At 33.9% G+C, this 14740-nt stretch overlaps 1 long non-coding RNA gene across 2 annotated transcripts; it reads left to right on the forward strand.

Annotated features, from left to right (window-relative positions):
* The first annotated feature begins 554 nt into the window (after positions 1 to 554).
* Positions 555 to 11509, forward strand: LOC139503451 (uncharacterized). Of its 2 annotated transcripts, none has more exons than XR_011659105.1 (3): positions 555 to 616; positions 1796 to 1903; positions 11346 to 11509. It is a non-coding gene; the product is annotated as an uncharacterized lncRNA (long non-coding RNA). The 2 variants fall into 2 exon arrangements; XR_011659104.1 differs by lacking the exon at positions 555 to 616 and adding an exon at positions 623 to 757.
* Positions 11510 to 14740: the final 3231 nt, after the last annotated feature.

Below are 14740 nucleotides of genomic sequence, written 5' to 3' on the forward strand. Positions count from 1 at the left end.
TTTCAGAGGAGAAGATTTTTGTAAAAGTTAACGACGACGGACGACGGACGACGACGGACGACGACGGACGACGGACGCAAAGTGATGGGAAAAGCTCACTTGGCCCTTCGGGCCAGGTGAGCTAAAAATAAAGTGCCATGTCTCTGAATGAAAAACATAGAATGTAAATTTACAGCTGATAAAGATTGTACTTTGGCAGTTGTAGTCAAAGCAAATAAAGACACAAGTATAAAAGACAGTCTTCAATGTAAAATCCTCTAATGAATATAAAGAACTTAAAAATAGGTAGGCACTTAAAGTTAACCATCGAGAGACGTTAACCACCGAGAGTCGGTTTTTAGACCCGCCCAGTGCACCTAAGCACGCCTACTTTTGGAGCTCTTTAGTATGAAGATAAGAAAAATATACGAAATTACGGAACTATGTACCCTGTTTTATCCTTGTTGTTGGTGTTTCTTGCGCATGCGCACAAAGCACGGTGATAGTTACGGTTACTGACTCAGGAACCTTGTCTATTCTATACCTCGGTTTACAGACGTTTAATAAACTGGATCCCTGTTGTGTTCACTTATCGATACACAACGATGGAATTACGGACCAGTTTAACATAAACATGGTAAATATATAGACAGCTGATAATCATAATTGATTAAGAAATAACCTGGAAGAAGAAATGAGTTAACTATTGATTATAACAGAGACGAGAATGCCATCGTGTTTGTTCTGCTAAAAAAAAGCAGGAACATTGGAGTTTATGGTTAGATTTTAAATATTTATTGTCTCCAAACTGGGTAAATTTGATATAGTAACAACCCCCCCCCCTTTTTTTTAAATAACTCGAGAACCACACATCGCGCTCGCTTAACAAAGTAACAATAAGAAATAATAATGGTTAGTTTCAAGAATAATTAATCGTCAAAACTTTTCCCCTCCCCGACATCAAAGGAAGTTAAATGTATTATCCCAAAATTAGACCAAATTATTATGATATAAGGACGTCTTGACAGGCTATTATTTTATTTTGTTTTGTTGGGGTTTTTTTTTTTGCTTTGACGTCTTCCTCCTGTATGAAAAAAACATAATAGACTCTTCTCTAAAAAAATGTAAACATGATTTGAGAGAAATCTTTGGAATAGTTTTTTAAATGATTTAATTATTATGTCATGTATATAATTAACATTAACATAGTTATAAACTGAGACTACTAGTATAACACATAGTGTTATAGTAGTCTCAGCTATAAACTTTCCATTGTATTGACCAATATGACTAACTCATATGCTCTTTCCCATAAATGTCACAATATCAATATATTACAGTAAAACTGATAGTTTGATGACATTGTTTAAGACTATTGACCTCAGGTCAGCCTAAACTGAGTTTAAAACTGTAATTTATTCATTAAAACAGTTCAAGACATGTACCTTCTGAAATGTGATTGCATCAAAATTAAACCTAAGGCATAACATACTTAGTGTGCAGGAAGTGCCACCAAATAAATACTTGTTTGTAAAATTAGATGATGATATTTGTGAAGTCAAAGATATTATAGCTAGTTATAACTGGTTTTAGATATAAATCTGAGTAAAAGGTTGATTTATATGTGCTCTTTCATGTTTAGATTATAATTTAAATTTAATCTTTTGAAGGTTTTTTTTATAATATTAAGACATTAAAATCACAATTATTTATTTATACACAAAAAAATAATGTTTGTCCTTTTTTAGTTGAATGACTGTACACAAACATTATACACACATAATTTTGATAATTCTGTAATGTTTTTTTTCTATAGCCCCAGAATGTGACAAAAGACTTATTAATCCAGATTTACAAAAAATAGAAATAGTTCAGCTACCATAAGACTGCTATGACAAAAATTCTGCAGTTTCCAGAATTTGAGGTAGAGTATAGTTAGGAATAGTTTGATTATGCAGATGCTTAGTTTGCCATAAACAATTATGCCCTTGATACAAAAGCAGAGGAAACAAAACAGTATGAAAATAGTTGAAAAAAGTAATCATTATTACCTAGTCATATACTGTAAATAGAAAAAGAGAAAAGCACTGGTTATGATTTGGTATTTTTAATAGCATTATCATTTGTCCATAACTTGGAATATATACTGGATTGAGCTTGACATTTATTTAATATCATTGACACATGGTTGCAAGAAATGAAAGATGGTAATTTAAACCTAGCAATTTTATTAAGATTTAAAAAAAGTTTTTGATTTGGTAGAATATGACTTTTTTTGTTTAAAGCTCGACATGTATGGATTTAGTGAGACTACTGTTAGTTTTTTTAAGTCGTACCTGAATAACAAAAGGTATACATTTGTAATGTTAACTCTGAACAACAACATGTAAAATTTGGTGTTCCCCAATGTTCTATACCTTGTCCTCTATTGTTTGTGCTATTTATAAATGACCTTCCCTTATGCATTAAAAATTGTGAAACAGACCTATATCGTTGTATATGCTGATGACACCACTATTCATAAATCAGGGGGAAACATCTAGAAAATATAAATGATGATGTTCAAGAAGATTTATACAGGGTTGAAGAGTGGTGTAAAATGAATAACATGTTCATAGATGCAAATGAAACAAAATGTTTGATTACTGGAACAAAGCAGAAACTATTCAGACTTTTCAACCAAACTTGATAATAAATTAAAGTATTACAAAATTCTTCATGTGAAAAAATATTAGTTTCAAAATTGACAGCCCACTAAGTAACTGGAGAAATCAAATTGACCAAGGTTGTGCTAATATATCATCCAGCATATACCATCTTTCTTAAATACATTTTTTTTTTATATAACTGCAAGAAAACTTAATACAATGGGTGTTCTGCCCCTAATTGACTACTGTTGTATTATTTGGGATGAATGTAAAAATTGAGGGATAACAAGAATTTTAAAAATCGAAAAAAAGGGCAGCATGATAAATTCTAGATTCAGATCCGTTATCCCTCTTGGTATATAGGAGCACTATATTCTATGTTAACCTCCGACAGTAGGTATAAACAAATACTGTTGATAGACGGTATATAGGAGCACTATATTCCATGTTAACCACCGACGGTAGGTATAGACAAATACTGGTAATAGACAGTATATAGGAGCACTATATTCTATGTTAACCACTGACAGTAAGTATAGCCAAATACTGTTGATAGACGGTATATAGGAGCACTATATCTTATGTTAACCACCAACGGTAGGTATAGACAAATACTGGTGATAGACGGTATATAAGAGCAATATATTGTATGTTAACCACCGACGGTAGGTATAAACAAATACTGTTGATAGACGGTATATAGGAGCACTATATTGTATGTTAACCACCGACAGTAGGTATAGACAAATACTGTTGATAGACGGTATATAGGAGCACTATATTGTATATTAACTACCCACAGTAGGTATAAATTAATACTGTTGATAGACGGTATATAGGAGCACTATATTGTATGTTAACCACCGACGGTAGGTATAGACAAATACTGTTGATAGACGGTATATAGGAGCACTATACGGCCTAGTCACAATCAGATGTGCATTTTGTGTTTCACATGAAGTCAAAAATGAGTATCACCTCAGGGAAAAACTCTTTTGATATTTTGGTTCAAAAATGGTTTAAATTATGAAAAATTGCCATCGTTAGGCTAACACTGGAAGCATTTATATAATTCCATGCAGTTTTTGAAGGAAATATTTAATATTTTTATTAAATAAATGGTGTTTAAAAACTGTATAATTTTCTTTAATGGTTGCCTTCAAGATATGGTCACCAGTGACAGATTTTTGGTCAATGACAAAGACAACAAAATATGTTTAGAACTATTGAATATCAAACATTTTAATTGAAAAAAAATAACAAGAACATGTTTGCCTCACAGTTCTTTCAAACAACAGTAGCTTTCTTTGATCATTAATCTTATCTGATAAAACTGTATCTAAAATTATCTATAAATAACAAAACTTCCAAAAGAACCCTTTCTTTTGGTGTATAGAACATTAAAATAACTTGATGCATATTCTTACAATAAACAATCAAACTTAGCAATACAATTTATATGTTTTGTTTACGGACAAGACATTGTATTCATATTTAATGAAATGCATTATTAAAACCTCATTTTGATATAGCTGAAAGTGTTATCTTGAAAGAAAAAACATGCATTTTATCAGGTTTATCTATCAAATGATGCTTAACTTCGAGGAAAATGGAAACAAATACATTTTGATAATGTCTACGGACAAGACATTTTATTGATATTCAATTAAATGCTTTCAAAGATGATTGTTAAAGTTAAGATTAAAAGTTACTAATTAAGTTTTAAGCCGTGTTTTTTAATTTGGAAAATATAAAAATGTACCCATAATTCTTTACATATCTCAATAATTTATTGATTAAGCCAAAATGAAGACACATTCTTTTAACTGAAATCCATATATCTGACTGTTTAAAACAATCAAACTATTATTAAAACTCAATTTTGACATAGTTGAATGTATTCTCTTGAAAAAATAACATACATTTTACCTATCAAATTAGGCTGAACTCAAGGAAATTGGATACGAATATATTGTGGTAATGTCTACGGACAAGACAATTTCAGTTAAAAAAAAAATCTGTTAGAATTAATTGTGACTATATTTATGTTGAAAATACTGAGTTTTAATTTGAATAGATAACTTTCATCACTTATAAATAAAATTTAAGTTCCATAGCAGACAAATAATTGAATTTAATACTTGTTATGTACAAGTGTCTTGTCCGTAGACACTTCCTCATCTGCTGTTAATACTGAAATGCAAAAGATAAAGTTAGAGAGAGAGAAATACTTTTTCTTCATTTGATTTAGTTAATCTTTTAAGGTATGCAGCAACTGGAATAAACAATATTGAAGTAAAATAAGGTATGCTTTTTATGACTGATAATCTGACACTTTTTAAAATCCACTCCTGTAAAGTAATTTTACAAAAATTGAGAACACTTAAATTACCATTTATTTATTTAAAATAAGATATTTCTAAGTTTAAACAACACATAGGACTAATTAAGACCCATAAAGCCAAGCAATATTGATAAAAAGACATGTCTACGGACAAGACATGTGTCTACGGACAAGACATTCTGACATATTTTTGAATTTTTTCCTCTATTAATAGATGGTAGAAAAAAATGTTAGTAGTGTTTTCATATCTACAAAAGAACAGGAACTTAGCAATGCAACATTAATGTAATTATGCTTCCAGTTTACTAGGGAATGCATGTCTACGGACAAGACATTTTTTCACTTTATTTGTATATCCAACTTTGATGGCATATTGCTCCAGCTAGGGTACTTCAATTTTGATAAATGAGGTAGTTTTTGATAATGTATATACTAGAAGAGAAAACAAAACACATAATAGCATAAATTTGATTTATTTTTCTCTTTTATCATTACACTGAGCAAGCTAAAAACAAAAGTACAAAATTGCATAACAAGCGCATAGTATTCAACTTTTTATCATAACTTTGTAACCACTGAAGATTTTTTGTTGCAACAAACAGTAAAAGAAAGATGAATAAATTGTCTATAGCAATGAACCAATAATGTAGTTCAAATTAAGTTCACTTATTAACTATCAATTGATAAAAACAGCGAAATTTTAAATGAAACAACATAACGTGAAATTTTGCCCATTTTCAGCGTGTATTTTAGTGTTTTTTTTTCAAAACGGTAACACCTATACATGATATTTGATATTCATTTTGAAGCCCTACATTCCCTTCTTCAGTTCAAAGATGTATTACTTATGTACAGTTTATCTTCCTGTCTTTACAAGCCTATAACATAGACCCAATATGAAATGCACATCTGATCTTGGCTAGGCCGTATATCGTATGATAACCACCGACGGTAGGTATAGACAAATACTGGTGATAGACGGTATATAGGAGCACTATATTGTATGTTAATCACTGACGGTAGGTATAGCCAAATACTGTTGATAGACGGTATATAGGAGCACTATATCTTATGTTAACCACCGACGGTAGGTATAGACAAATACTGGTGATAGACGGTATATAGGAGCAACTACCGACAGTAGGTATAGACAGATACTGTTGATAGACGGTATCAAAGAACACTATATTGTATGTTAACTAGCGACGGTAGGTATAGACAAATACTGTTGATAAACGGTATTTAGGAGCACTATATTGTATGTTAACTACCGACAGTAGGTATAGACAAATACTGTTGATAGACGGTATATAAGAGCACTATATTGTATGTTAACCACCGACGGTAGGTATAGACAAATTCTGTTGATAGATGGTATATAGGAGCACTATATTGTATGTTAACTACAGACGGTAGGTATAGACAAATACTGTTGATAGACAGTATATAGGAGCACTATATTGTATGTTAACTACCGACGGTAGGTATAGAGAAATGCTGTTGATAGACGGTATATGGGAGCACTATATTGTATGTTAACCACCGACGGTAGTTATAGACATATATTGTTGATAGATGGTATATAGGAGCACTATATTGTATGTTAACTACCAACAGTAGGTATAGACTAAAACTCTTGATAGACGGTATACAGGAGCACTATATTGTATGTTAACCACCGACGGTAGGTATAGACAAATTCTGTTGATAGATGGTATATAGGAGCACTATATTGTATGTTAACTACCGACAGTAGGTATAGACTAATACTGTTGATAGACGGTATATAGGAGCACTACATTGTACGTTAACTACCAACAGTTGGTATAGACTAAAACTCTTGTTAGATGGTATATAGAAGCACTATATTGTATGTTAACTACCGACAGTAGGTATAGACAGATACTGTTGATAGACGGTATATAGGAGCACTATATTGTATGTTAACTTCCTACAGTAGGTATAGACAAATACTGTTGATAGACGTTATATAGAAGCACTATATCGTATGTTAACTACCGACAGTAGGTATAGACAAATACTGTTGATAGACGTTATATTGGAGCACTATATTGTATGTTAACCACCGACGGTAGGTCTAGACAAATACTGTTGATATACGGTGAATAGGAGTACTGTATTGCATGTTAACCACCGATGGTAGGTATAGATAAATACTGTTGGTAGACGGTATATAGGAGCACTATATCGCATGTTAACTACCGACGGTAGGTTTAGAAAAAAAAATAATAGACGGTATATAGGAGCATTTTATTGCATGTTAATCACCGACGGTAGGTATAGATAAATTTTTTCGATAGACGGTATATAGGAGCACTATATTGCATGTTAATCACCGACGGTAGGTATAGACAACTGTCAATAGAATGTGTAATGGAGCACTGTATTGTATGTTAACCACCGACGGTAGGTACAGACAAATACTGTTGATATACGGTGTATAGGAGCCCTATACTGTATGTTAACTACCGACAGTAGGTATAGACAAATACTGGTGATAGACTGTATATAGGAGCACTATATTGTATGTTAACTACCGACAGTAGGTATAGAAAAATGCTGTTGATAGACTGTATATAGGAGCACTATATTGTTTGTTAACTACCGACAGTAGGTATAAACAAATACTGTTGATAGACGGTATATAGGAGCACTATATTGTATGTTAACCACCGACGGTAGGTATAGACAAATACTGTTGATAGATGGTATATAGAAGCACTATATTGTATATTAACTACCGACGGTAGGTATAGACAAATACTGTTGATAGACAGTATATAGGAGCACTATATTGTATGTTAACTACCGACAGTAGGTATAGACACATACTGTTGATACACGGTATATAGGAGCACTATATTGTATGTTAACTACCGACAGTAGGTATAGACAAATCCTGTTGATAGACGGTATATGGGAGCACTATATTGTATGTTAACCACCGACGGTAGGTATAGACATATACTGTTGATAGATGGTATATAGGAGCACTATATTGTATGTTAACTACCGACAGTAGGTATAGACAAATACTGTTGATAGACGGTATATAGGAGCACTATATTGTATGTTAACTACCGACGGTAGGTATAGACAAATACTGTTGATAGACAGTATATAGGAGCACTATATTGTATGTTAACTACCGACAGTAGGTATAGACACATACTGTTGATACACGGTATATAGGAGCCACTATATTGTATGTTAACTACCGACGGTAGGTATAGACAAATACTGTTGATAGACGGTATATGGGAGCACTATATTGTATGTTAACCACCGACGGTAGGTATAGACATATACTGTTGATAGATGGTATATAGGAGCACTATATTGTATGTTAACTACCGACAGTAGGTATAGACAAATACTGTTGATAGACTGTTTATGGGAGCACTATATTGTATGTTAACTACCGACAGTAGGTATAGACACATACTGTTGATACACGGTATATAGAAGCACTATATTGTATGTTAACTACCGACGGTAGGTATAGAGAAATGCTGTTGATAGACGGTATATGGGAGCACTATATTGTATGTTAACTACCGACGGTAGGTATAGAGAAATGCTGTTGATAGACGGTATATGGGAGCACTATATTGTATGTTAACCACCGACGGTAGTTATAGACATATATTGTTGATAGATGGTATATAGGAGCACTATATTGTATGTTAACTACCAACAGTAGGTATAGACTAAAACTCTTGATAGACGGTATACAGGAGCACTATATTGTATGTTAACCACCGACGGTAGGTATAGACAAATTCTGTTGATAGATGGTATATAGGAGCACTATATTGTATGTTAACTACCGACAGTAGGTATAGACTAATACTGTTGATAGACGGTATATAGGAGCACTACATTGTACGTTAACTACCAACAGTTGGTATAGACTAAAACTCTTGTTAGATGGTATATAGAAGCACTATATTGTATGTTAACTACCGACAGTAGGTATAGACAGATACTGTTGATAGACGGTATATAGGAGCACTATATTGTATGTTAACTTCCTACAGTAGGTATAGACAAATACTGTTGATAGACGTTATATAGGAGCACTATATCGTATGTTAACTACCGACAGTAGGTATAGACAAATACTGTTGATAGACGTTATATTGGAGCACTATATTGTATGTTAACCACCGACGGTAGGTCTAGACAAATACTGTTGATATACGGTGAATAGGAGTACTGTATTGCATGTTAACCACCGATGGTAGGTATAGATAAATACTGTTGGTAGACGGTATATAGGAGCACTATATCGCATGTTAACTACCGACGGTAGGTTTAGAAAAAAAAAATAATAGACGGTATATAGGAGCATTTTATTGCATGTTAATCACCGACGGTAGGTATAGATAAATTTTTTCGATAGACGGTATATAGGAGCACTATATTGCATGTTAATCACCGACGGTAGGTATAGACAACTGTCAATAGAATGTGTAATGGAGCACTGTATTGTATGTTAACCACCGACGGTAGGTACAGACAAATACTGTTGATATACGGTGTATAGGAGCCCTATACTGTATGTTAACTACCGACAGTAGGTATAGACAAATACTGGTGATAGACTGTATATAGGAGCACTATATTGTATGTTAACTACCGACAGTAGGTATAGAAAAATGCTGTTGATAGACTGTATATAGGAGCACTATATTGTTTGTTAACTACCGACAGTAGGTATAAACAAATACTGTTGATAGACGGTATATAGGAGCACTATATTGTATGTTAACCACCGACGGTAGGTATAGACAAATACTGTTGATAGATGGTATATAGAAGCACTATATTGTATATTAACTACCGACGGTAGGTATAGACAAATACTGTTGATAGACAGTATATAGGAGCACTATATTGTATGTTAACTACCGACAGTAGGTATAGACACATACTGTTGATACACGGTATATAGGAGCACTATATTGTATGTTAACTACCGACAGTAGGTATAGACAAATCCTGTTGATAGACGGTATATGGGAGCACTATATTGTATGTTAACCACCGACGGTAGGTATAGACATATACTGTTGATAGATGGTATATAGGAGCACTATATTGTATGTTAACTACCGACAGTAGGTATAGACAAATACTGTTGATAGACGGTATATAGGAGCACTATATTGTATGTTTACTACCGACGGTAGGTATAGACAAATACTGTTGATAGACAGTATATAGGAGCACTATATTGTATGTTAACTACCGACAGTAGGTATAGACACATACTGTTGATACACGGTATATAGGAGCCACTATATTGTATGTTAACTACCGACGGTAGGTATAGACAAATACTGTTGATAGACGGTATATGGGAGCACTATATTGTATGTTAACCACCGACGGTAGGTATAGACATATACTGTTGATAGATGGTATATAGGAGCACTATATTGTATGTTAACTACCGACAGTAGGTATAGACAAATACTGTTGATAGACTGTTTATGGGAGCACTATATTGTATGTTAACTACCGACAGTAGGTATAGACACATACTGTTGATACACGGTATATAGAAGCACTATATTGTATATTAACTACCGACGGTAGGTATAGAGAAATGCTGTTGATAGACGGTATATGGGAGCACTATATTGTATGTTAACCACCGACGGTAGGTATAGACATATACTGTTGATAGATGGTATATAGGAGCACTATATTGTATGTTAACTACCGACAGTAGGTATAGACAAATACTGTTGGTAGACCGTTTATGGGAGCACTATATTGTATGTTAACCACCGACGGTAGGTATAGACAAATACTGTTGATAGACGGTATATAGGAGCACTGTATTGCATGTTAACCACCGACGGCAGGTATAGACAAATACTGTTGATGGACGGTGCAAAGGAGTACTATATCGTATGTTAACCACTGACGGTAGGTATAGACAAATACTGTTGATAGACGGTATATAGGAGATCGACTGTATTGTATGTTTACCACCGACGGTAGGTATAGACAAATACTGTTGATATACGGTATATAGGAGTATTGTATTTTATGTCAAACATCGACGATAGGTATGGACAAAATCCAACAAATACTGTATACAGACAGTGTATAGAAGTACTGTATTGTATGGTAAACACTGACGGTTGGTATGGACAATTTCTGTAGCATGCATCAATTGTAAATAAAAGTATCATGTGAGTGACACAGGCTCATTGAAGCCTCTAGTTTTGATATCATTAATGTGGAGATCTGGTCTAATTTATCATTTTCTCTATTATTACATGCATGATAACTGCAACAATTGAATTGAAATAAAAGTGATAATATTTCTGTTGTAGGTTATCAAGATTTAGTGTTTCCATACAAGTGACAAAGATTGAACAACAAAAACATCTCAAACTTTACAGGACAGAGTAGACTTTTTTCACTGTGCTTAGTTTTGTCTTTATGTCTAAATTATGATACCTTTAAAAAAAACCAATAAAATATGGAATAACATTTATTTCTATCTTATAAAGTGGAGTGAAGAAATAAGGGGTCATTGGAAACATAAGAATATATTGCTATCATATATGCAGATCAGCAGCCCATACATTTGCTATAGCACATAAATATGGGACCAATAATTTCAAGTTGCCTTTTAAAAAAGACCTTATTAATGTTATGCGAGATACCACCAAAGACCACTAGGTGTTGATCAAATGATATTGTAAATAAGAGGGTTGTCCAAAATATTTCCAACAGCTGTTTGATATACACTACCTTAATCAAACCACAATGGTAAAAAAAACAGTTGTGGTCAGTCTTAAAAGAAGCAAATATAATTTAGAAAAAGTGCAAGCTGTTGATAAAAAAGTACAAATAACTGCCAGTCCTAAATGTGGGCGGAGATTACCATTTAGCACAAATGAGTTTCTGGACTAAAGAAAGTAATTTCGACACAAACCGATTATACCCTTTCAAAAACTATGTGTAGTCCCTTTTATAAAAGTGGCAGATTATCTTTCTATCTAGAATATCTATGACAACTAACTGCTGCTCCTAGTGACGTTAGTCTTTGGTTTTTGAAAAGATTGGATATATTGTCTTTTCTAAGGTACCGGTCTGATAAACAGGAAGTAGCTAGATTAGCTACTAAATATATGCACACTGAAATATAGTCCCTAAAAATTCCCATGGCTGTGTACATGTTCAGATACGAACTATGAAAATTTTGTTTATATCTTTAGAGAAGTATAATCAAGTATGTATGTCTTTAGTTTTGTCAAATTGATGTCTTGTTTTGTCCTGTTATTAGGTAACAGTACTGATACAATACTGTAAAAATACGGAGATGTGGTATGATTGCCAATGAGACGCCTACATGTATCCACTCAAGTTCAAATAAAGTGGATGTAAGCAGTTATATGCAACCATACAGCCTTCAACAATGAGAAAAATCATATCAAATAGACCCTTGTAAATAGGTGTTGATCAAATGATATTGTAAATAAGAGGGTTGTATATTTCATAACGGTATAATACTAAACACCTAACAGGAGGGATTGTGCCTGATATTCATATGATGTAGACATAATCTTTCAATCAGTTTAATTAAGGTCTGGTTCTGGCATGTCAATAACTGCTAGTAGTCTGTTGTTATTTATGTATTATTGTCATTTTGTTTATTTTCTTTTGTTTCATATTCTGACATCGGACTCGGACTTCTCTTAAACTGAGTTTTACTGTGCGTATTGTTTCGCGTTTGTTTTTTCTACATTGGCTACAGGTATAGGGGAGGGTTGAGATCTCAAAAAACATGTTTAATCCCGCCGCAATTTTGCGCCTGTCCCAAGTTAGGAGCCTCTGACCTTTGTTAGTCTTGTATGATTGATAATTTTAGTTTCTTGTGTATAATTCGGAGCTTAGTATGACGTCTATTATCACTGAACTAGTATACATATTTGTTTAGGGGCCAGCTGACGGACACCTCCGTGTGCGGGAGTTTCTCGCTACATTGAAGATCTATCGGTGGCCTTCGGCTGTTGTCTGCTCTATGGTCGGGTTGTTGTCTCCTTGACACATTCCCCATTTCCATACTCAATTTTATAGTATGATTTACATCTGCAATAATCACGAAACAATCAGAGACAAGTTTGGGTCTAAATCTGTATGTCCCACATAATCAAATTGACCGAAGAGAGAGGCGAAAGATACTAAAGGCTTATTCAAACACATAAGTCAATAATAAACTGACAAAACCACGGAAAAAAAAGAGAAAGATTAAAAAACAAACAACAGAATGCAAAACACAACAAAGAACATCACAGACTGAACAAAAGGAACCTCGCCAAAAAACTGGTGTGACCAAATGACTAATTTATCTCAGCCTTACATTATTTAGCAGACCCTTTATCATACCAAACCAAACAAAGTTCTTTATGGTACAATGTTTTTTATCCATCGGTCTGTCAGTCCTGTTCTCGTTATTGCAACTCCTCTGAAACCACATAACAGAGTTTTATAAATCTTTGTAGATAATGAGGAAATTATGAAATTATCAATTCATTGATTTTCTATATACTCCTACAACAGTTTGTCATAAAATCTGTCTAAAGACCACAACAGAGTTTCATGAATATTTTAGATAGTTAGGACATGCTATGTAAATGTGCATATTGGCAGAAAATCATGATTAATTTTTTTATAAATGGGCATTAGTTTTCCGGTCTATGCGTCTGCTCCTTCGTCCGTTTTCTCGCTTCAGGTTAAATGTTTTGGTCAAGGTAGTTTTTGATGAAGGTCAGGTCCAATAAACTTGAAACTTAGTACATATGTTTCCAATAATATGTTTTTTTTCTAAGCTTAATGCCAAAGAAGGTTTTTTCCCCCTATTTCACGGTCCACTGAACAAAGAAAATGATAGGGCAAGTGGGGAACGGTGTACGATGGACACATTCTTGTTTTTGTCGAGCCTGCGACTTTTGTCGCAGAAAGCTCGACATAGGAATGGTGATCCGGCGGCGGCGGCGACAGCGTTAGTTCACTTCTTAAAAGCTTTATATTTTAGACGGCGAACGACCTGGATGCTCCATACTTTAAATACAGATGCCTTAAGTTTGGAAGTTTCTGTCTGTCACATGTCCATTGTCCTTGAACTCATTTTCATGGTTCAGTGACTACTTGAAAAAAAGTTAAGAGTTTTTGTAATTTCTCTCATATTATGGGTAACTATGTTTAGTATTTGCGTACCTTGGTCAGCATGCCGCTAACATGTTTAACCCCGCCACATTCTCTATGTATGTGCCTGTCCCAAGTTAGGAGACTGTAATTCAGTGGTTGTCGTTTGTTTATATGTTACATATTTGTTTTTCGTTCATTTTTTGTATATAAATTAGGTCGTTAGTTTTTTGGTTTAAATTGTTTCACATTGTCATTTCGGGACTTGTTATAGGTGACTATGCGGTATGGGCTGTGCTCATTGTTGAAGGCCGTACGGTGACCTATAGTTGTTAATTTCTGTGCCATTTTGGTCTCTTGTGGAGAGTTGTCAGTAGTGTTTGTGGGACAGAATGAACCCATTAAGGAGGACGTCGGACGCTAACGCTATATATGGACCTGGGTGTAAACGCCGACGCCATATTTGGGCCTTAACGCGGACGCCATGGTCGACTATGAAATCGGGACGCGAATTTGAGGTTGGACCGTATGATTCGGACATCGAGACACCGACGCCATATTTGGGCTTTAAACT

Source organism: Mytilus edulis, chromosome 14 (genome assembly GCF_963676685.1).
Source record: "Mytilus edulis chromosome 14, xbMytEdul2.2, whole genome shotgun sequence".
Classification (NCBI taxonomy): domain Eukaryota; kingdom Metazoa; phylum Mollusca; class Bivalvia; order Mytilida; family Mytilidae; genus Mytilus; species Mytilus edulis.